The following is a 24,669-nucleotide window of genomic DNA, read 5'->3' as shown; positions in this document are numbered from 1 at the left end:
GAAAAAAAAAATTGTAGCTCCCAACATGTTTCATTTTTCCCCCAAGTAGCTCTCATGCTAGAAAAGGTTGGAGACCACTGGCCTAAAACTACCCAATCTAAATATTATCTATCCCTCAGGATTGGAAGTGGCCACAACAGTTATAAACTGTTAAAATTCCAGTCATTAAAAATCTTAATTCCAAAATGTCTAACCCCCAACAAAGTGGGAGAAATAGCTACTAGTGTTGCTTGTTCTTTCCTCCAGAATTTGCAACACACAACCAACATATTTGGTAAATTGTGAAGGAAGAATGTCAAATGTCCCTTCAGTAGCCTTTTCAAACTTGAACCAATCAGTGAGGGAGTTCGATTAAGCTGAACCGCGGTGCACCAGTCTATGGGCAAAAGTGTATCATCTCCCTTCTCAAATCGAAATCAAATGTGACTTGTCACATGCTTCGTAAACAACAGGTGTAGGCAAACACTAACATGTTATTTTCCAAAAATGTTGAGTGAAAGAAAACAGTGACAAGGAATAAATACACAGTGAATAACTAAAAACAGTGACTGATGAACAGTAATCTGCGAGGTCGGCCATGTTGTCAAGGCTGAATGGTGCATCATTCGGAAACATACACCTCTTTTCCATATAACATATCTTTGAATTTCAGACTAGTCTTCATTTAGGGAGACAGTTAAATCGTTGATATGAAAATAAACTCATTATTCCACGTTCTTAGCCTACATCACTTTTGTTTTGAGCCGAATTCAACATCGACCAGAGTAGGACACCACAGTTGCGTTCAGTTCGCGTAAACGTTTGCTATGTTGCAGAATGGTTAGTACTGAACGACACGTTTCACCAAAACGTCATTGTACGTTTTTGATGTGACGTTTGCTCTCGTTTTGTGGGTGTGGCTTGAAGCAATGCGTGGCCATAAAAGGGAAGTGGCCATACTGCCAGGGTTAACCAAATCAACCCCTCCCAGTGTTTCAACTGGTCATTTAGGACAGCAGTTTCCGTTCAATTGAACTATCCAGAACGAAAAACTTACTCAACGCCGCCCTGGCCTACACCAATCACTTTTCACCCGATACAATCTCCTACATAGTGACACCCCGGGACAGATAATCGAATCCCCTCAATCAGCGCAATGTTCAAGGGAGGCTGAGAGCCCCACGCCCAATAGTAATTTGCGTTGGGCGGGATTACGCGAAAAATGAACTGTCAAACAACAGTATCTCTACTTGCACACTCATCTTCTGCACATCTATCACTCCAATGTTTAATTGCTATATTGTAATTATTTCGCCACTATGTCCTATTTATTGCCTTTACCTCCTTTATCCTACCTCATTTGCACACTGTATAAAGACTTCCATGTGTAACTCTTGTTGTTTGTGTCGCACTGCTTTGCTCTATCTACCAGGTCGCAGTTGTAAATGAGAACTTGTTCTCAACTAGCCTACCTGGTTAATGAAGGTGAACACACATATATATATATTTTAAGACTGTCTGGATGTTTCCACTTACCTGGCTGGGCTGATGAGACAGGTGATGCGCAGTGATTTATCAGAACAGTAGCATTTCTCCGTCCTATACCTAGCGTGAAGGTGTACATTAGCTAACTAACGTTAGTTTGACAAAGATGCTTGATAAACTCTCAAAATAAAACTAATCTCTGAATCCTTACAAACCAAAGTAACGTTTCATTTACACGCGAGTCTCAATATAACCCTTAAAAATATCTCACAAGAATAAGGTTATCGACATTTCTCTAATCTCTACTATTTCGCGGACCACGGTGTTGGTGACTGAACCACATAAATTATATTCTGATGTTTTATGAAGGCGGGAAATAAACTTCACTGTGCTTTATCGCCACCCTGGACTGGAGTAAAACAGGGTACTTTTGTTTTCTTATCTACACGGACAACAGATTTTTATGTTATTTGAATAATCTAAAATGACTGCTGTGCATTTTTCACTACATTGAATAAGAAATAGAGAATGGTTGTGGTTTGGCCACTTTGATTTTGAAGTACATTTCGTGAATCGGAAATAAAATACCGTTAGAATTGGCCTGAGTAATGCAGTAGCGAATAACTACTGTTAAAACTGGAAGTTTATTAGCTAGCATAGGCTAGGCTGGCAGCCGGTTGAAAAGATGGCGGAACTGGAAGTTGATGTGGTGCGTAAATATAATGGCGGGGAATCAAGGAGAAAAGTAGCATACAGTGATGGAAATGCCCCTTCTTATCTTGTAGGAGTTTGTAGGAGTTTTACGAGAGGCGGGCTTGCTTTGACATTTCGTTCTTTTGGATCAGAAGGATCTCAAGGTGGTAATTTCTGGCGTTTCGTGGGAAATCGATGCTGCAGAGATTTAAAATATTCCTGGAGTGATTGATGCTTGTCGGATGAATCGTGGGGTGAATGAAGAAAAAGTTATCTGTTCTTTTGTTTTTTGATATGGTCTCTCCCTACTTCAGTGCAGTTGGGATATATAAACTACAAAATCAGAGCATTGGTTCCAGGACTAATGCAGTGTGACCACTGTAAAACTTTTGGACATGTTTCAAGAGTTTGCAGAAGGGAGAAGCCGAGATGTCCAAGTTGTGAAAAAGATAATATCATATGTTTTGAAAATGTGACATGTTGTAATTGCGGTGGGAACGTATTTGGAATTCCCCACAAGGGTGAAAGAATGAGGTGGCCAAAGTCAGGGCTGTCCAGAGTTTTTCATTTGCAGCAACTGTTATAAAGGTTGAGAGTTTGAGTGGGCTTGAGGATCTCCTGAGCATCGAGCCTGCATTCGGTGAGTTCCAGGAGACCCTCTTCAGCCAAGCCTCGGTGGGCCTGGAGCGCGGTGTCCAGTCCAAGGAGGTCAACGAGAAACCGGACACAGGCATCTTACTGTTTCTCGCAAGGCCGTCTCCACACTTCCTGCTCAAGCCTGCACAGAAGTGCATAGAGTGGCTTATACACAGCCCCCCCATGGATAACTTGTCAGAGGGGTTGTTTTTAGTACTTCCGAGAACTGAAGTTGTCTCACTGCTATGAAAGCTTAATGTAAACTGTAAACTTTTGTCTACTGGTATTTCTTTCCTGTAGCCCTCACAGATTCCACATCCACCTGTATAATGGGGAGAGCCTGCTTTCCTGTGTTTTGTCCTTATTACGAGACTAAGGTGTATGTAAGTCATTCAGTTAAAGGACCCCACTAACTTATGGAATTGGCTGGAGGGGCTTCAGGTAATTGTTATGTGATTTATGAACATAACTATTGGAAGTTGACAGATTTATTATTTTTCATTGCATGATCAGCATGTCATCAATGGTCCTGTATGGCTCCGTTGATAGAGCATGACGCTTGCAACGTCAGGATTATGGGCTCGATACCCGGGACCACCCAAACGTAAAATGTATGCACTTATGACTATGTCTCTGTGGATAAAGGCGTCTGCTAAATGGCATATAATATATTATCAATGATCAATATATTTAGATTTCCTGACAGAAACCAGGAGTTCCCTTTGGCCAGAGGAACCCTAATCACTGACTGTTACAAAGACTTGGGCTTCATGGTTTTCATCTACACCCTGGTCACTAAGTCAATCAGGGTAAACCCAATACACTGCTTTATGTCTCCATGTTTCCTCAAGTATCAAGCACAGAGCCTCATCTTGACCTGTTAGTCATTTCTGCAGGCATCTTCAGAAAATTCTGGAAACTGCCCAACTTCGAGTGATTTTCTCTTTCCATGCGTCCACCATTTGTACCAGTTTTGGATGCTGTGGAGAAAGTCTGTCAATCATATCCAAGCTACTGCCTTATGTTCAGAAAGTTAGATGCAGACTTTTAGCCTCATAAGAAGCCATTCTGTTTTGAAACGTTAACACTTCTTATTGAAGTAAAAAAAATGTAACCATAAGAGGTTGTTAACAGGTTAAAACTGTTCAACTCGTACTGACCCTTTCCTTTGTGTCCTTGACAGACTACAAGGCTTCCACCTACATGAACGTGTGCCAGCTCATTGTGAAGGTGGTCGATGAAGTCCCAGCTGGTGGACACCCTGGCCCTGCAGATCAGCAAGTCACAGCAAGGAGCCCCTGCTGCCCAAAGTGGGCCTGGGCTGCCTCATCGTCCTCCTGCAGAACCAAAATGAGGGCACTGTTGGCCCAAAGTGAGTGAAGAAGAGGCATTGAAAGAATTTTACTCTGAGACTATTTCATCACTTTGTCATCTTAGGCCCTATATTGTCAGACTTTTTGTGTCGCTTCATTGGCGTTCTTTATTGTCTTTGTGCTCTTTAGAACCTCTGGCCAGATGTGTGCTGTGACTTCTTTGGTCCCCACCCTCCAGGCCACGGCATCAGGCCCTTACTCTGCTGCCTGGTTCACGCCGTTGTCTCCTCCAGCACTGGTGAGTAGAGGATTGTGCGGTATCCAGATGTTCATACCTTCATACTGTTTTTTTTGTACCATACCGGGGTATACAGTATTACCAAATGTGCACACAAGGGGAGCTATAAAAAAACTGAGGCAACAGGGATCTTGATCCAAGAGGGGATTGAATATCTCTGCTCTAACCAAGAAGATTGATCTTGAAATCTAGCCACTTAGCTAGCAAGTTAGCAAACCAAATGCATAACCGAAGCCTGCACTGGATATAATTTATTTGACACATTTTAGATTTCTTATAGTTGTACTTAACTTATAGTTATAAACAGGGGTGTAGCATGTAGCCCTCGCTAGGCGGAGGTGCCCCTAACCCAAAACATTTAAAATACTTAATTATTTTTACGGTATTAAAAAATAATTCCGTTGGTATTTCTAAATACCCCGGTATAAACTCTATATTGCCTAAGCCTAGTGAAGAGCAGTGCTATACCTGCATCTGACTAACTATAGGATCAGTTCACCCTCCTCAAAGCCATTATGTGTTTCTTCCTTTTTCTGCTGTCTTTTGGCTGCAGATCCTCAGGGACTCGACACCCCCCTCCTGTTGAGCCTGAAGCACCCGCTCCCCTCCCTGAGGCACACGGCTGTGGAACAGCTATTGGGAATTGTCACCTCGGGACAGGAGGGCTTTGACTGGGCCTTCCTATAGGAGGCTCTGTTGGAGCGCATGAAGGAGGACTTCCCCAAGGTGGTGGCTGCAACTTTGAAGGCTCTGGAGGTGAGTGGCTGGAACATTAGACTTTCAGGTACGTTTATATTGAAATCTACTGGGATTAAACCGAACTCATCCTATTTATCCTCCTCAGCTCTTTCTTGATCCAGAGGTTTTATGTCTACTCACTGCTGCCATGCGTAGACCTCTTAAAGGCTGGGAACTGGTTAGTACTGTTCTCACCTTTTGAAATGTACATCAATCCCCAGGTATCTCCGTATCCATAGTATGATAGTGAATGGGTTCTATGTGCTTCCTCATAGGTGTCCACAGTCGGAGGCAGTGAGGGTTCTGGAGGAACCCAGACTGGTTGAGGGGATCTCTGACCTGAGGGCCCGTGTCGTCAGGATCTATTGTCCTTCCTTGTGGTCATCTCGGCCCTGCCGTACTCCCCAGACCTCCAGATGGCCACTTGTGTGGCCCAGTCTCCACCCTCTTATACCAGAACCACCGCACTCAGGGCTGGGCCCATGGTAAACACATAAGACCATGGAGTTTTACAATAAAGGTCATTTTTTTGTCTTTGATGACACTTGGAAATGGCTTACTGAGAATGCTATGGAGGATACTTTTGTAAACAGAGGGATCAGGTATACTCGAAACTCGCTGCCACTAATATAAAGTTCTGCTTGTTAGGATTATTGACTTCCAGACAGTAAGGTTGTCTGTGTACTAACTACATCCTATATCTGCTCTCAGCACTCAAGGACGTGATGGAGAGGATTTCTCAGCCAACCAGCATCTCAACACAGACCAAGAACCTGTCTAACATGGACCCCTTCTCCAAACGCAATGCTATGAGTGATTAGTAAACATTTGTTGGCGTATCCAAAGTACCATTTGAAACAAACCTGCCTTTCTTTCCTGAAACTGATATGATGATTTTTGGATCTCTCCGCGACCTAGCTCAGGTAATATCCCTTTTTGCAGCTCGGAATTTGGATTAACATGCTGGTTTCAAGAGGAAATTGTCATAAGTAACACAACTCACCCTTGACCTCATTTGCATGTCTTCTAGCTGGTTGAAGCTGGCTGGTGTGGTAGTGGTCCAGCGGGGCAGCCTGTGGGAGAGGGCAGTGTTCATGGTGCCGAGCCAGACCTTACTGCAGGGCCTGGGGGACGTGAGTGGGACCCAGCACCTCCACACCGCCCAGTGTGTCTACTCCCTGCTGGAGCCTTCAATGCTGGAACTTACCCAGAAAGATATGCCTCAGGTGAGTGGGGGTGGCAGTTTGTACAACTATATAAATCAGAGGTTTCCTTTTGGGATATTTACGTTACGTCTTTCTACGATTTTCATCCTCCAATTCCTTAACCCATTGTATGCTTTTCTGTACTGTTGAAATTGGTCTGAAATGGTTTACCGTCTTTTCCTCTTGTGTTGCCTGCAGCAGGAGGATATTCCTGGAAGTACCTGTAGTACCTGTAGAGGGCAGGGCAGAGAGACAGCGTATGGGGTGTTGCTGGTGTCACTGCTTAGAGGACTCTTATCCAGTCTCAAGTGCCACGACGCTTCCTTCAAAAGCAATTGGCTGCATATTGTTTTTCATCATGTTCAAGTAAAGGCCTGGACATCACCAGTTACTTTAGCCACTTGGTCACACACTGAGTAAGAAGGTAGGAGGCTGACAGACTGCTTGCTTCCTCTCTGGATTTCCTGTCAAGTGAGACATGGTGGAACCCAGAGAAGCTGGACACCAACACGTGCTGCTACCGCCGACTGCTGTGTCGTGTGTTTGATGTCATCATCGCTGGGGCACGCCAGGGGCCCATTGCAGCCAGCTTCAGGGCCCTGATGACGCTACTTTTCTAGGTACTGAAACTTGATATGTTACACAATGGATTTCAGTGCACAGACGGATGCTTCACTCAACAGTCCCTCGACTTCTTGGCTCTGACGGAAACATGGATCACCACAGACAACACCGCTATTCCTACTGCTCTCTCTTCGTCCGCCCACGTGCTCTCGCACACCCCGAGAGCTTCTGGTCAGCGGGGTGGTGGCACCGGGATCCTCATCTCTCCCAAGTGGTCATTCTCTCTTTCTCCCCTTACCCATCTGTCTATCGCCTCCTTTGAATTCCATGCTGTCACAGTTACCAGCCCTTTCAAGCTTAACATCCTTATCATTTATCGCCCTCCAGGTTCCCTCGGAGAGTTCATCAATGAGCTTGATGCCTTGATAAGCTCCTTTCCTGAGGACGGCTCACCTCTCACAGTTCTGGGCGACTTTAACCTCCCCACGTCTACCTTTGACTCATTCCTCTCTGCCTCCTTCTTTCCACTCCTCTCCTCTTTGACCTCACCCTCTCACCTTCCCCCCTACTCACAAGGCAGGCAATACGCTCGACCTCATCTTTACTAGATGCTGTTCCTCCACTAACCTCATTGCAACTCCCTCCAAGTCTCCGACCACTACCTTGTATCCTTTTCCCTCGCTCTCATCCAACACTTCCCACACTGCCCCTACTCAGATGGTATCGCGCCGTCCCAACCTTCGCTCTCTCTCCCCGCTACTCTCTCCTCTTCCATCCTATCATCTCTTCCCTCTGCTCAAACCTTCTCCAACCTATCTCCTGATTCTGCCTCCTCAACCCTCCTCTCCTCCCTTTCTGCATCCTTTGACTCTCTATGTCCCCTATCCTCCAGGCCGGCTCGGTCCTCCCCTCCCGCTCCGTGGCTCGACGACTCATTGCGAGCTCACAGAACAGGGCTCCGGGCAGCCGAGCGGAAATGGAGGAAAACTCGCCTCCCTGCAGACCTGGCATCCTTTCACTCCCTCCTCTCTACATTTTCCTCCTCTGTCTCTGCTGCTAAAGCCACTTTCTACCACTCTAAATTCCAAGCATCTGCCTCTAACCCTAGGAAGCTCTTTGCCACCTTCTCCTCCCTCTTGAATCCTCCTCCCCCTCCCCCCTCCTCCCTCTCTGCAGATGACTTCGTCAACCATTTTGAAAAGAAGGTCGACGACATCCGATCCTCGTTTGCTAAGTCAAACGACACCGCTGGTTCTGCTCACACTGCCCTACCCTGTGCTCTGACCTCTTTCTCCCCTCTCTCTCCAGATGACATCTCGCGTCTTGTGACGGCCGGCCGCCCAACAACCTGCCCGCTTGACCCTATCCCCTCCTCTCTTCTCCAGACCATCTCCGGTGACCTTCTCCCTTACCTCACCTCGCTCATCAACTCATCCCTGACCGCTGGCTACGTCCCTCCCGTCTTCAAGAGAGCGAGAGTTGCACCCCTTCTGAAAAAACCTACACTCGATCCCTCCGATGTCAACAACTACAGACCAGTATCCCTTCTTTCTTTTCTCTCCAAAACTCTTGAACGTGCCGTCCTTGGCCAGCTCTCCCGCTATCTCTCTCAGAATGACCTTCTTGATCCAAATCAGTCAGGTTTCAAGACTAGTCATTCAACTGAGACTGCTCTTCTCTGTATCACGGAGGCGCTCCGCACTGCTAAAGCTAACTCTCTCTCCTCTGCTCTCATCCTTCTAGACCTATCGGCTGCCTTCGATACTGTGAACCATCAGATCCTCCTCTCCACCCTCTCCGAGTTGGACATCTCCGGCGCGGCCCACGCTTGGATTGCGTCCTACCTGACAGGTCGCTCCTACCAGGTGGCGTGGCGAGAATCCGTCTCCTCACCACGTGCTCTCACCACTGGTGTCCCCAGGGCTCTGTTCTAGGCCCTCTCCTATTCTCGCTATACACCAAGTCACTTGGCTCTGTCATAACCTCACATGGTCTCTCCTATCATTGCTATGCAGACGACACACAATTAATCTTCTCCTTTCCCCCTTCTGACGACCAGGTGGCGAATCGCATCTCTGCATGTCTGGCAGACATATCAGTGTGGATGACGGATCATCACCTCAAGCTGAACCTCGGCAAGACGGAGCTGCTCTTCCTCCCGGGGAAGGACTGCCCGTTCCATGATCTCGCCATCACGGTTGACAACTCCATTGTGTCCTCGTCCCAGAGCGCTAAGAACCTTGGCGTGATCCTGGACAACACCCTGTCGTTCTCAAATAACATCAAGGCGGTGGCCCGTTCCTGTAGGTTCATGCTCTACAACATCCGCAGAGTACGACCCTGCCTCACACAGGAAGCGGCGCAGGTCCTAATCCAGGCACTTGTCATCTCCCGTCTGGATTACTGCAACTCGCTGTTGGCTGGGCTCCCTGCCTGTGCCATTAAACCCCTACAACTCATCCAGAACGCCGCAGCCCGTCTGGTGTTCAACCTTCCCATGTTCTCTCACGTCACCCCGCTCCTCCGCTCTCTCCACTGGCTTCCAGTTGAAGCTCGCATCCGCTACAAGACCATGGTGCTTGCCTACGGAGCTGTGAGGGGAACGGCACCTCACTACCTCCAGGCTCTGATCAGGCCCTACACCCAAACAAGGGCACTGCGTTCATCCACCTCTGGCCTGCTCGCCTCCCTACCACTGAGGAAGTACAGTTCCCGCTCAGCCCAGTCAAAACTGTTCGCTGCTCTGGCCCCCCAATGGTGGAACAAACTCCCTCACGACGCCAGGACAGCGGAGTCAATCACCACCTTCCGGAGACACCTGAAACCCCACCTCTTTAAGGAATACCTAGGATAGGATAAAGTAATCCTTCTCCCCCCCCCCCCCTTAAAAGACCTAGATGCACTATTGTAAAGTGGCTGTTCCACTGGATGTCATAAGGTGAAAGCACCAATTTGTAAGTCGCTCTGGATAAGAGCGTCTGCTAAATGACTTAAATGTAAATGTATGTAAATGTAACTCATTGGCGCATAGCATCACTCGAAGGATAGTCCATCGTTCCTCTAGGTATGCTACAATATAACGATGATGATAATCAATGTAAGGTACAGTGTGTTTGGAAGTAGGCGAAACAAAGCAATCTCCCATTTTTTTTACGATCAAATGTCTCACTTTGTCCACATTATTCCATTCCTCAACCCTCCTCCATTAGTCCCAGGTCCACCTGAGTGATCCCCTTGAGCTCTTCAAGTTCCTGTGCCTGGTGTGAGGCTACGGCAGTAACCTAGGAGACCAGCTGGACTGTAAGATCAATGCCATCCTGCAGACCCAGGCCCTCTGTGGGCAGCGCCCTCCTCATCGCCCAGCCAGGGAAGACCCTCACACTGCTGGCATCGGGCTCATCACCAGGTAGCCTTATTGGTGTAATCTATATTTTAACCAGACTTGGATCATTTTATTGTATTTCATGTATAGAGTTTGGCACAGTCTGAAAATGACCTGGGGTTTATCAGTGGTCTGGGGTGAGAGAACTGTCTACAGTATTGTGGTACGTTAAGCTTATTGCCTGCTCTGTTTGTGACGGTGTAATAAAACTCACAGACAAGACAAGTGTCTGTAGTATTACTGGTGTATCAGTAACAAAGTTGTAAATGTTTCTTCCCTCCATAGTGGTACTCTCCCTGCTGGCCTGTCTGAGCTCCTCTGTCTGTGAGGTGAGGAGGGCAGCCACAGCCACCCCACAGACCCTGGCCCAGGTGGACAGCTCTCCCTTTCACCCCACCATCGACAGGTGGGTGAGACACACACACACACACACGTGAATACTTCATTTGTATTCTCAATTAAGCATTGTTGGTACAAAGTATCAAAATAAATCCTAAACACACACCTATTTCGTCTTCTATTCACATTAAATGTTATTATAAACACTCTTTCCAAATCGATGTGTTTCTGTAGGCCATGAGGAAGTTCTGTGAGGAGGCTGTAACAGGGACAGGCAAGGCCCGGGACAAGACCTGCTAGTGGGGTTTGAGGAGCTGCCGCTCAGTCGTCAGGTGGCCAGCTGCCCTGCCTACACCTCCAAAACCATACTGAGGGCTCTGGGAGAGGTGAATGGACAGGGAGTGACAACAGACATTAAGAAGAAGTCCTTGCTGGAATGTGAAAGATTGAAATAACTCGGAGGGCTCTTTTATATGGGAGCTCTCATCTGGGTGTTGGAGGTTTTTGTAAAGCCATATATTTTATATTCCTGTCTCCTTTTCTCCTCATTCTGTGCCTGCAGCCGGAGCCTGCTGGGGCAGAGCGGGCCGGGGGAAACCCACCATTCTAAAGGACAAAGGCCCTGCTCATGCAGCTGGTCCTGGGGAAGTAAATGAACAGGCAGCCCCCCACCTGATTAAGGACCAGGCCTGCATGGAGCTCTTCATTGAGGCCCTGGGCACGGTGTCTAAACCCTACCCTGATATCCCCTGCTTCCAGATCATCGCCCTATAACAGGTACTGTAGCAGCATACTCTGTGATGCAATGGCTGTATGCTACTTATTTCCAATCTTGTAGGCACAAAACAGAAAAATGTAATAAAACGTTCAGAAAATTCTCCAATGACAACCCTCTTTAAAAAAATAAAAATAAATAATAAGCTGTTTCAAAATGTTGCTCATACTGAACATGACCCTGTTGTTGTCACATCACCAAGGCATTCTACTCAGCCCTGTGAGATGAGAAGGTCCAGCAGAGACTCCTGGGGGTTTGACCCAGCAGGAGTGCTGTCTGTGCCCAGACCGTTGTCCGTGTCTTCAAACGGATGAGGAGGAACCTTTGCATCTACTAGCACCACACTAGATGCTAATGCTATCCTCTCACTGTAGAGTGCTGTGTGCATCTACTAGCACCACACTAGATGCTAATGCTATCCTCTCACTGTAGAGTGCTGTGGACGGCATGCTAGTGGCTAACGAGCTAGACCCGCAGGCGCAAGATTCTGCAGAGTGGAGGAACATCTACTCTAACTGGGCCTACAATAAGACCTAGCTAGATGCAGCGCCCTCAATGGTTGCAATGCAATTTGACTTGAGTCACTGTGTTTCTGGGCCTTTTTACATAGGAAGGCCAGGACACGTCTCAGGCAGTGCCAGAAGAGGGCGCTGTGTCCTGGGAGAGGGTGACTCATCCTAGAGCTGCTGCAGCACAAGAAGAAGTTGCAGAGGCCTCAGATGCTAGTTCCCGCTCTCTTCAGCCTCCTCTCGTAGGTACAACCAGCAACGCTGTCTCTCAGTGCCTTGGCCTTAGCTAGGCCAGCCATGTGTCCAGTTACCTACACTGGCATACTATTTAGAATACTACAATGGATGTCGGGACATAGACCAAGTGATGTTCCTCTCTGACCTCTCAGGTGCCTGGAGACGTCAACCGTGGAGCAAGACAACCTAGAGTACGCCCAAGCATGTAGGCCATGTCTGTTCAACGTCTACCAGAAGCTCTCCCCCGACGGAGGACCCGTCAGCAAAGGTGAGGAGACGGAGAGACCCTGCTTTAGCCCAGGTGCACCCCCAACACTTTTAGGGGGGGTGTGTGTGTGACTGACTATGTTTGTCTTCCACACACAGATGTGCTGGATGAGTTCAACGTGGAGCATTTCTCAGCCATCACGGAACCATTTCTCAGCTATTAGATAGCTTTTTTCAGTCGAAAGTGTGCTCCCAATGACCTCTTCACTCCGCCCCATCCTTTTCCAGGAGAAAGTCCTGCACTTAAGGCCATCTTCACGTTCATGGGCACCAACATCACGTGTCTGGATGACGCCTAAAAGCTTTCAGGTCATCAACAACACCACTAGGTCAACCAACTAGCGGTTGGTGACGTTGGATAGCTACGACCTGTCCCATTGTCTCACTTCCACTCATCATCTAATAAGCTATGGATGTTAATTATATGGAGTATTGGTTAGCATGATACAGTGCATTCGGAAAATATTCAGACCCCTTTACTTTTTCCGGCATTTTTTTAACGTTACTGCCTTATTCTAAAATGTATTTAAATAAAATGTTCTCATCAATCGACACACAATACCCCATAATGACAAAGCGAAAACAGGGTTTTAGACATTTAAAAAAAATCATTTATAAAAAATAAAACACCTTATTTACCTTAGTATTCAGACCCTTTGCTATGAGACTTGAGCTCAGGTACATCCTGTTTCCATTGGTCATCCTTAAAATGTTTCTACAACTTGATTGGAGTCCTCCTGATTTGGAAAGGCACACACCTGTCTATATAAGGTCCCACAGTTGACAGTGCATGTCAGAGCAAAAACCAAGACATGAGGTCGAAGGAATTGTCCGTAGATCATATATCTCAGACTGGCCAATAAAAATAAAAGATTAAGATGGGCAAAAGAACAGACACTGGACAGAGGAACTCTGCCTAGAAGGCCAGCATCCCGGAGTCTCCTCTTCACTGTTGACGTTGAGACTAGTGTTTTGCGGGTACTATTTTAATGACGCTGCCAGTTGAGGACTTGTGAGGTGTCTCTTTCTCAAACTAGACACTCTAGTGTACTTGTCCTCTTGCTCAGTTGTGCACTGGGGCCTCCCAATCCTCTTTCTATTCTGGTTTGAGCCAGTTTGCGCTGTTCTGTGAAGGGAGAAGTACACCGCGTTGTACGAGATCTTCAGTTTCTTGGCAATTTCTCGCATGGAATAGCCTTAATTTCTCAGAATAAGAATAGACTGACGAGTTTCAGAAGAAAGTTCTTTGTTTCTGGCCATTTTTAGCCTGTAATCGAACCCACAAACGTGGATGCTCCAGATACTCAACTCGTCTAAAGGCCAGTTTTATTGCTTCTTTAATCAGAACAAAAGTTTTCAGCTGTGCTAACATAATTGCAGAAGGGTTTTCTAATGATCAATTAGCCTTTTTAAAATGATGAACTTGTATTAGCTAACACAACGTGTCATTGGAACACAGGAGTGATGGTTGCTGATAATGGGCCTCTGTACGCCTATGTAGATATTCAATTAAAAATCAGCCTTTTCCAGCTACAATAGTCATTTACAACATTAACAATGTCTACACTGTATTTCTGATCAATTTGATGTTATTTTAATGGACAAAAAATTTGCTTTAAAAAAAAACAAGGACATTTCTAAGTGACCCCAAACTTTTGACCGTGTATGTGTGTATATATGAAGGCGGTGGCCAGCACTCTGAAGGCCCTCGCTATCCCACAGCTACCCAGGTACACAGACTACATTTCTGTGTTTACAGTAGATACAGACAGCACAGTTCAGACCAGTGCATTTGGCAGCTCAATTACTCATATTTCCTATTTTCCTACAAACACTTGAATAGAACTTGTCAGGTTGTCCCCAAAATATTGACACATAATACACCGTAGGTATACTAGTCACTGTTGGTGACCGTAGTCTCCTTCCCCTCCTCCTGTTTTGTCAGGCTGCTGCCGGCAGTGCTGCAGACTCTAGACATCACCTCTTTCCTCTCTGCTAATGAGATCTACATGCTGAGTGCCGTCACAGCCCTGCAACACGTCACTGAGACCCTGCCTCACTTCATCACCCGGGACAATAGGACACCGCTACAGGTAACGTCTACTATCCCAGAACACAAACATCCTTCTGTTTTTTTTTTAACGTAATACATCTAATGGAACGTGTTGTACTGAAATGATGTGCCGGTGTAACAGCGTAATGTGACTTGACTGAGGCGGCTGGCAGAGAAGGCCGCCACCACCACCCCACAGCTGGCCGTGTGACTGGCCTCCCTCAGGACCACCGTGGCCACCAAGGTTTCCTCCCAGGATCCTGCTGTCAACCCTCGAAGAAGTACTAGAATAAGATGAACTCCAAACAGGTATGTGGTGCCTAACCTACAGTAGCCTGTGTGATATTATGTATTTACATATGTTCACACTGTGTGGTCATGTACGGTATTGATTTGGTACAATTATGAGTGTTTCATTTTCACACAGCCAGCTTGATCCCCTGATGGGCATCTTGAAAGAGCACATTGGTCACATGGAGAAGGATCAGCTGACCTCCCACCAATCAGAGCTCACGTACTTCTTGATTTCTTTGGACTTCCGGGCCCAACACTGCCAGGTCTGGTTCTGTCCCATGAATTGATGACCGTTGGTACGAAAGACATCGCTTTGTTTTGACTGCTGTTTGTTTTGCAGGGTGATCTGGAGAAGACTAAGGAGATGGAGCGCGATCTGATTTACTGTCTCCTGGCCTTTGTCATAAAGCTGTCTGAAGTCTCCTTCAGGCCACTGTTCTTCAAAGTAAGAGTCCTTATGATCCCAACTACCTTAGACGTTATGTATGCTGTTTTTTTTTTCTTTGACGGTAAGCTGATTCCCAACAGCCGTAGCTCACAGTGTAACTGCAACTTTCATTTGCTAGAGACATTTTTTTTAAACGTTTAATGCAGGTCTTTGATTGGGTCATGACTGAGAGCGCAGCCAAGGACCACCTGCTGACCCTCTGTCGGACAGCATCGCAGACTGGCTGTAGTCCCTAGGGGCTCTCCATCCTGTTCGCTGGTCACCTGGTCAAGCCCTTCTCTGACTTGCTCCGCCAGACCAACATCACTAAGACAGGTGGGTCTCTGCTCTCTCTCCTGTGTGGTTACACACTCTGTTAATCTAAGAGCTCTAAAAAGGGTCTGGATTAGTTTGGCTTTGCTGTAAAACAAGTCATGCTTGATGGGGATTTTCCAGGTTCACTGCTGGTTTTTAATAACAAATGTGAAGGATAAACGCAAGGCAATGTTTTTCACTCATTTTGTCTTATCATTTTCATTTTTTAATTCCACCTTTATTTATCCAGGTAGGCTAGTTGAACAAGTTCTCATTTACAACTGCGACCTGGCCAAGATAAAGCATAGCAGTGTGACACAGACAACAACACAGAGTTACACATGGAATAAACAATAAACAAGCCAATAAAACAATAAACGGGTCAATGACACAGTAGAAAAAAAGAAAGTCTATATACAGTGTGTGCAAAGGGCATGAGAAGGTAGGCAATAAATAGGCCATAGTAGCGAAGAATTACAATTTAGCAGAATAACACTGGAGTGATAAATGAGCAGACGATGATGTCCAAGTTGAGATACTGGTGTGCCAAAGAGCAGAAAAGTAAATAAAAACAGTATGGGGATGAGGTAGGTAGATTGGGTGGGCTATTTACAGATTGACTATGTACAGCTGCAGCGATCAGTTAGCTGAGGTTTGAAGTTGGTGAGGGAAATCTAAGTCTCCAACTTCAGCGATTTTTGCAATTCGTTCCAGTCACTGGCAGCAGAGAACTGGAAGGAAAGGCGGCCAAATGAGGTGTTGGTTTTGGGGATGATCAGTGAGATATACCTGCTGGAACGTGTGCTACGAGTGGGTGTGGTTATCGTGACCAGTGAACTGAGATAAGGCGGAGCTTTACCTAGCATAGACTTATAGATGACCTAGAGCCAGTGGGTCTGGCGACGAATATGTAGCGAGGGCCAGCCGACTGGAGCATACAGGTTGTAGTGGTGGGTGGTATACGGTGATTTGGTAACAAAACGGATGGCACTCTGATAGACTGCATCCAGTTTGCTGAGCAGAGTATTGGAAGCTATTTTGTAGATGACATCGCTGAAGTTGAGGATTGGTAGGATAGTCAGTTTTACTAGGGTAAGTTTGGCAGCGTGAGTGAAGGAGGTTTTGTTGTGAAATAGAAAGCCGATTTTTGGATTGGAGATGTTTAATATGATTCTGGAAGGAGAGTTTACAGTCAAGCCAGACACCTAGGTATTTATAGTTGTCCACATATTCTAGGTCAGAACCGTCCAGGGTGGTGATGCTAGTTGGGTGGGCAGGTGTGGGCAGCGAACGGTTGAAAAGCATGCATTTGGTTTTACTAGCGCTTAAGAGCAGTTGGAGGCCACGGAAGGAGTGTTGTATGGCATTGAAGCTCATTGGGAGGTTAGTTAGCACTGTGTCCAAGGAAGGGCCAGAAGTATACAGAATGGTGTCGTCTGCGTAGAGGGGGATCAGGGAATCACCCGCAGCAAGTGCAAAATCATTGACATATACAGAGAAAAGAGTCGGCCCGAGAATTGAACCCTGTGGTACCCCCATAGACTGCCAGAGGTCCGGACAACAGGCCCTCCGATTTGACACATTGAACTCTGTCTGCAAAGTAGTTGGTGAACCAGGCGAGGCAGTCATTAGAGAAACCAAGGCTATTGAGTCTGCCGATAAGAATACAGTGATTGACAGAGTCAAAAGCCTTGGCCAGTTCGATGAAGACGGCTGCACAGTACTGTCTTTTATCGATGGCGGTTATGGTATCGTTAAGTACCTTGAGCGTGGCTGAGGTGCACCCGTGACCGGCTCGGAAACCGGATTGCACAGCGGAGATCGTACGGTGGGATTCGAAATGGTCAGTGATCTGTATAGCAGAAGACTTTAGAGAGGGAGGGCAGGATAGATATAGGTCTATGACCGTGGAAGCTTTCCAATCTTTAGGGATCTTGGACAATTCGAAAGAGAGGTTGAACAGGCTGGTAATAAGGGTTGCAATAATGGCGGCGGATAGTTTTAGAAAGAGAGGGTCCAGATTGTCTAGCCCAGCTGATTTGTACGGGTCCAGGTTTTGCAGCTCTTTCAGACCATCTGCTATCTGGATTTGGGTGAAGGAGAAGCTGGGGCGGCTCGGGCGAGTAGCTGCGGGGGGGCTGAGCTGTTGGCCGGGGTTGGAGTAGCCAGCCATAGAGAAATGCTTATTGAAATGTTTGATTATCATGGATTTATCTGTGGTGACCGTGTTACCTAGCCTCAGTGCAGTGGGCAGCTGGGAGGAGGTGCTCTTCTTCTCCATGGACTTTAGTGTCCCAATACGTTTTGGAGTTAGAGCTACAGGATGCAAATTTCTGCTTGAAAAAGCTAGCCTTTGCGTGTATTGGTTCCTGACTTCCCTGAACAGTTGCATATCATGGGGACTATTCGATGCTATTGCAGTCCGCCACAGGATGTTTTTGTGCTGGTCAAGGGCAGTCAGGTCTGGAGTGAACCAAGGGCTATATTTGTTCTTAGTTCTGTATTTTTTGAAGATGGTGAGGAAATTACTTTTAAAGAACGACCAAGCATCCTCTACTGACAGGATGAGGTCAATATCCTTCCAGGATACCCGGGCCAGGTCAATTAGAAAGGCCTGCGCGCAGAAGTGTTTTAGGGTGCGTTTGACAGTGATGAGGGGTGGTCATTTGACTGTGGATAAAGGCAATGAGGCAATGATCACTGAGATCCTGATTGAAAACAGCAGAGGTGTATTTGGAGGGCAAGTTGGTCAGGATAATATCAATGAGGGTGCCCATATTTAGGGTTGTACCTGGTGGGTTCCTTGATGATTTGTGTGAGATTGAGGGCATCTAGCTTAGATTGTAGGTCTGTCGGGGTGTTAAGCATATCCCAGTTTAGGTCACCTAACAGAACGAACTCTGAAGATACATGGGGGGCGATCAATTCACATATGGTGTCCAGGGCACAGCTGCGAGTGGAGGGGCGTCGATAACAGGCGGCAACAGTGAGAGACTTATTTCTGGAGAGATTATTTTTTTTAATTAGAAGTTCGAACTGTTTGGGTATAGACCTGGAAAGTATGACAGAACTTTGCAGGCAATCTCTGCAGTAGATTGCAACTCCTCCCCCTTTGGCAGTTCTACCTTGACAGAAAATGTTGTAGTTTGGTTTGGAAATCTCAGAATTTTTGGTGGCCTTCCTAAGCCAGGATTCAGACATGGCAAGGACATCAGGGTTGGCGGAGTGTGCTAAAGCAGTGAGTAAAACAAACTTAGGGAGAAGGCTTCCGATGTAAACATGCATGAAACCAAGGCTTTTTCGATCACAGAAGTCAACAAATGAGGGTGCCTGGGGACACGCTGGGCCTGAGTTTACCTCCATCATGCATTCCTTCCCTCGTTCAGACGAAGCCTTCTTTGACACAAGAGGACAACATTGAGAAGAGCTGCCCGCTGCTGGAGTACATACTGGACTGCCTCCATAAGATCTGCCTGTACTACACAAAGCGCTTCGTCAGCACGGAGAGAGCCAATGCCCTCATGACCCTTCTGGTCGATCAGGTCAGCCTCACTTCTCCCTCACATTACTTTTAATAAAGAACTCATCCACAAAAATGGCCACCATTACAACTGAGAGACTTCCTAATATGGATGCCTTACACATGTCCCAATGCTCTAATCTGTTCTTGTGATCCCCTATTACCCCCCGTATAGTTAAACACCCTAGGTGGAGAAGAGGTTTACCATACCAGAGTCACCAAGCACCTGGTGCTGTGCGTGGGCCACTTCTGCTTTGCCGTAGTAGACGACACTCGGTGGTAGACCCTCAACTACAAGATCCTGCTGAAGACACGACACAGCTCGGCCAAGGTGAGATATCTGGGACATGAGAAGGCTTAGAGAATTGTTCTTTGCTAAGAAGCTTTTAAAAAAATATATATAAAAAAAAAAAAAAAAAATTTGCATTTAAAATTATTGCAGTATGGTACTTATGTTACCCAGAAATGATTTGATATTGAGATACAAACATCCGCATTGGACCTTTAAGACCACGATTAGCTGGTGTGTTAGAGCTGGGTCGGCACAAAAACCCACCTGCAGCACTCCAGGACCAGGAGTGATCATCCAGTGACTGTACCCCCCCCCCCGTCAGGTGCGTTTCTCTACTCTGCTGATACTGCTGGAGCTGCCTAACTAATCCGAGGGAGGACTACATGGTCCTCCTGCCAGGGACTGCCCCCTTCCTGAACTCATGGAGGGTAGGTTGACTGTCATAACTTGTACACAACCTGTTTTCTATCTCTGCTGTTGTACTGTTTTGTAATGTTAGCATATTAAGACCTGTCTGCCTGTTTGTCCATCTTTTTTCTGTGCAACATCGTTTCATTCCACTTCAACAGATGTGGAAAACCTCTTCAAATGGGCATATTGTATTATGATCTGTAGCTATAATGTGATAGCAAACGGTTGCTGGCACATTTTTTTATTTTGCTTGTAGCGTAGCTAAAAAGGAGCGTTGCTCATAATGTATGGTTTGGCAGAATGCAAACCTCCCTCTAATGTGCCTCCAAGGTGGGTGAAGAAAGTGGGTAATAAGCAGGGTTGGGTAATGGAAGCTACGTATTGATGTGTTTAGGGTAGTTAGTGAAAGCTTTGTTGGTCGATGGCCACCATTTTGTGAAAGAATGGCACTGGAGGAGATGGCTTCCGTTTTAAGGGCTCCTAAACGATTGTGCTATTTGTTGTTTTTCACGTTTGTAACTTATTTTGTACATAATATTTCTGCAACCATATCTTATGCCCGAAAAGAGCTTCTGGATATCAGAACAGCGACAACTCACCTCGAACTGGACAAAGAGTTTTTTTTATTAACAAGTCGGACGTGAAGGATTTACTCCAGTGTGCAATTAGTGTGCAATTAAGCTTGGAATGTGTTGAGTGCAGGGAAGTGATTACATGTGGCAGGCATTGATAAGGGAAGAGAGCCATGGATTAGTGATGGAGTGGGGTTGAGGTCAGGTCACCTTAAGGGAGAAATAAAAGTTTATGGCCCGTATCACTAGTGTCCTGCCTAACAGTAAAGAACGATGTTTGTACAGATGGGTAGGAGGAGATTCAGCCTATGAGGAAGGGTTAAATATCACTGCTTGTGTGAAAATGTTTTTGTCTAATGCAGCTGTATTGATCCTCTGGGAAGAATAAACTCGGTTAAGCTTTCATAATGTCTGAGTTTTTTACACTGAGAATTAGAACCTAACAGTATGAAGAAAAGACGCCGATATAGGTTGATGTAGGTCCAGGTGCCTTGTGAGAATTTGTCGGCGAGTAGGTAACCCGCCTCTCATCCGTCCTATTGGCCAATGTACAATCATTGGAGAATAAACTGGATGAGCTCCATTCAAGACTATCCTACCAACAGGACATTAACTGTAATATCTTATGTTTCACCGAGTCTTGGCTGAACGACGACACGGATAATATACAGTTGGCTGGTTTTTCTGTGCATCGGCAAGACAACAGCTGCCTCCTGTGTCTATTTGCTAATAACAGCTGGTGCACAAAATCAAATATTAAGGAAGTCTCAAGGCTTTGCTCGCCTGAGGTAGAGTATCTCATTATAAGCTGTAGACCACACTGTTTATCTATATTTTTCGTAACTGTCTATTTACCACCACAAACCAATGCTGGCACTCCGACTGTATAAGGCCATAAGCAAACAAGAAAATGCTCATCCAGAGGCGGTGCTCCTAGTGGCCGGGAACTTTAATGCAGGCAAACTCAGTTCTACCAGCATGTCACATGTGCAACCAGAGGGGGAAAAAAACTCTAGACCACCTTTACTCCACACGCAGAGATGTGTACAAAGCTCTCACTCACCCTCTATTTGGCAAATCTGACCATTCTATTTGACTGATTCCTGCTTACAAGCAAAAACTAAAGCATGAAGTACCAGTGACTCACTCAATATGAAAGTGGTCAAATGACCAGATTCTAAGATACAGGACTGTTTTGCTAGCACAAACTGGAATATGATCCGGGACTCATCCTGAGGATACCATATGTCACCGGCTTCATCAATAAGTGCATCCCCAACCAGAAGCCATGGATTACAGGCAACATCCACACTGAGCTAAAGGGTAGAGCTGCCGCTTTCAAGGAGCGGTACTCTAACCTGGATGCTTATAAGAAATCCTGCTATGCCCTCAGATGAACCATCAAACAGGCAAAGTGTAAATACAGAACTAAGATTGAATCCTACTACACTGGCTCCTTTGCTCGTCGGATGTGGCAGGGCTTGCAAACTTTCAGACTACAAAGGGAAGTCCAGCCACGAGCTGCCCAGTGACACAAGCCTACCAGATGAGCGAAATGACTTCTATGCGCGCTTCGAGGCAAGCAACACTGAATCATGCATGAGCGCACCAGCTGTTCCGGACAACTGTGTGATCACGCTCGCTGTAGCCAATGTGAGTAAGACCTTTTAAAAAGGTCAACATTGTAAGAATATTTTGAAGATAAATACACAATGCAGAGGACGAGAGTACTAATGGTCAATAGGGAATTGTCACTGTAAATAGTTGGTCTTCAGTTGAACAGCTGTTTAGAATCTGTGAATGTCAGTCCTGTACTGTAGAGCTATGTGAGCCACGTTTTCATTGGTCTGTACATTGAGTCTGGAGCAGTATACTTGTTATTTGGCCATTGGCCCAGTTGTGCTGCAAGGACTTTTGATTGGTCAACCCCATGCTAGGGTGGGGGGGGGTGGGGTAGAAATGTCATCCTGTTCCTTTGTTCTGTGGAGAAAAGCTGAGGACAGGGGAGACTGAACATTTATCTCCCAGCATAACATCTATGATTTGTCCTTCTCAAATCTACTTTTCTCTCATTTGCTTTGGGGTTGGTTATTGAATAACATCAACTGCTAACCATTCACTAGGCCGCAGGGCCAGGCGGATTACCAGAACGTGTACATGTTTCAAGCAGAACACCATAGTCCCTGTGCCCAAGAACACCAAGGTAACCTGCCTAAATGACTACCGACCCGTAGCACTCACGTCTGTAGCCATGAAGTGCTTTGAAAGGCTGGTCATGGCTCACATCAACACCATCATCTCAGAAACCCTAGACCCACTCCAATTTGCATTCCGCCCCAACAGATCCACAGATGATGCAATCTCTATTGCACTCAACACTGCCCTTTCTCACCTGGACAAAAGGAACACCTACCTGAGAATGCTGTTCATTGACTACAGCTCAGTGTTCAATACCATAGTGCCCTCAACTCATCACTGAGCTAAGGACCCTGGGACTAAATACCTCCCTGTGTAACTGGATCCTGGACTTCCTGATCGGCCGCCCCCAGCTGGTAAGGGTAGGCAACAACACATCTGCCAAGCTGATCCTCAAGAAATTCCACAAATTACTTTTTATAAGGCACACCAGTTAATTGAAATGCATTCCAGGTGATGACCTCATAAAGCTGGTTGAATGCCAAGAGTGTCCAAAGCTGTCATCAAGTCAAAGGTTGGCTACTTTGAAGAATCTCAAATATAAAATAGATTTGGATTCGTTTAACACTTTTTTTTTAATGGTTACTACTGTGTTATTTCATAGTTTTGATGTCTTCACTATTATTCTACAAAGTAGAAAATAGTAAAAATAAAGAAACCCTTGAGTTTTGACTGGTTCTGTACATATCACCTAATTGCCTCAACTAACCTTTACTCCCACACTGACGGGTACTAGTACCAAGTCATATATATATATATATATCCTTGTTATTTTATTGTTGGTCTTTTATTTTTAACTTTAGTTTATTTAGTAAATATTTTTAAATGCATTTTTTGCAACATTTTTAACTTGTAAGTAAGCATTTCACGGTAAGGTCTACTACACCTGTTGTATTCGGTGCATGTGACAACATTTGATTTGAACTCCTCCCTGCTTACCACTCGCTGTATGTGTGTTTTCTGCGTTACAGACGAATGCGAGAAGGTGGAGCATCGAGTCCAGAAGATCATCCACGAGATGGAGAACATTTTGGGAGAGCCTCTTCTGAGTTATTTATCATCTGCGTCCCACTCCCCACCTCTTGACCACCAAACAAGGGCCCAGATTGGCCCCTAGCCCACTATGTAGTCCCCCTCCATCAGAAGCCTGAGCCTCAGCCCCTGTCCCCAGTTTAGCCGTTATCTGTTTCCCAGAACCATGTGTCAACCCTGCCTCAATCATTCATATCGATATCTGGTACATGTAGGATGGAACTCAAGCAATAGGATAATAAACGGTTAGTCAAAGATGTATCATGTGGGAATGAGAATAGGAATATATTGATATTTTTTGTTATTTCTGTTTTCCCATAATGAAAAGCTTTTTATGGCAACTATTTAACTCATGCCATTTTCATACAATCTAACAAAAGCAAATGTGTAGGGTTGGAGGAGCGCGTTGTGGTTGGAGGAGAACACCTACATTTTGTCAAGGCGAAGATGGGTGGCCGAGACCGAGGCGAGTGGACTTTTCAGGTTTGGATGGAGTCCCGGAAAAATAGTGTGGTACGCCATACGGTTAAAACATATGCCTATGACAATTAATACAACATGCCCAAAAAACTATAGGCTATTACAGCATTTCAGCCAAATTTACATTTTGTGAATTGACTGGATGCTGGGTGGTATATACGCTCCAAATTGCGTTGTGGTTGGAGGAGAACACTTACATTTTGTCAAGGCGAAGATGGGTGACAAAGTCCACCGAGGCGAGTGGACTTTTCGGGTTTGGATGCTGAAATAATTTTGTGAGTGGACATTTGTTAATAATTTTGTGAGTGGACGAACGTACGCGGGTAGCCTACATGAGCGCATTTGTTAATAAGCGATTGTTTGACAATCAGATGAAAACATTGACTGATTGGGTTTATACCACATTAAAAAGCATAGGCTGCGTGTCCATAAGGCTAGGATAAGCAAAGATTTCCCTAAAGTAAATTGAATTGCCAACGTTATATAGCCTAATTAGCTTTCTCCTGTCTATACAGAAATAAACAAATTCGTTCTAACTTGGCCACTAAACCAGAAAGCATAATTTGGCCACATAGGCTAATTAGCCTCTTTAAATATATAGCTTTCTTATATATTATTTGTCACATGCGCGGAATTCAACTGGTGTGGATTGTTTTA

At 45.7% G+C, this 24,669-nt stretch overlaps 1 non-coding gene and 1 pseudogene across 1 annotated transcript; both read left to right on the top strand.

The window, feature by feature from the left end:
* The first annotated feature begins 2,149 nt into the window (after nt 1-2,149).
* Nucleotides 2,150-24,669, top strand: LOC115107186 (HEAT repeat-containing protein 1-like; annotated as a pseudogene).
* Nucleotides 10,392-10,520, top strand: LOC115107233 (small nucleolar RNA ACA64). Its single transcript, XR_003860172.1, has one exon. It is a non-coding gene; the product is annotated as a small nucleolar RNA ACA64 (small nucleolar RNA).

The sequence above is a fragment of the Oncorhynchus nerka genome, linkage group LG23, assembly GCF_034236695.1.
Source record: "Oncorhynchus nerka isolate Pitt River linkage group LG23, Oner_Uvic_2.0, whole genome shotgun sequence".
Classification (NCBI taxonomy): Eukaryota; Metazoa; Chordata; class Actinopteri; order Salmoniformes; family Salmonidae; genus Oncorhynchus; species Oncorhynchus nerka.
This window is presented reverse-complemented; position numbering and strand designations above follow the sequence as displayed.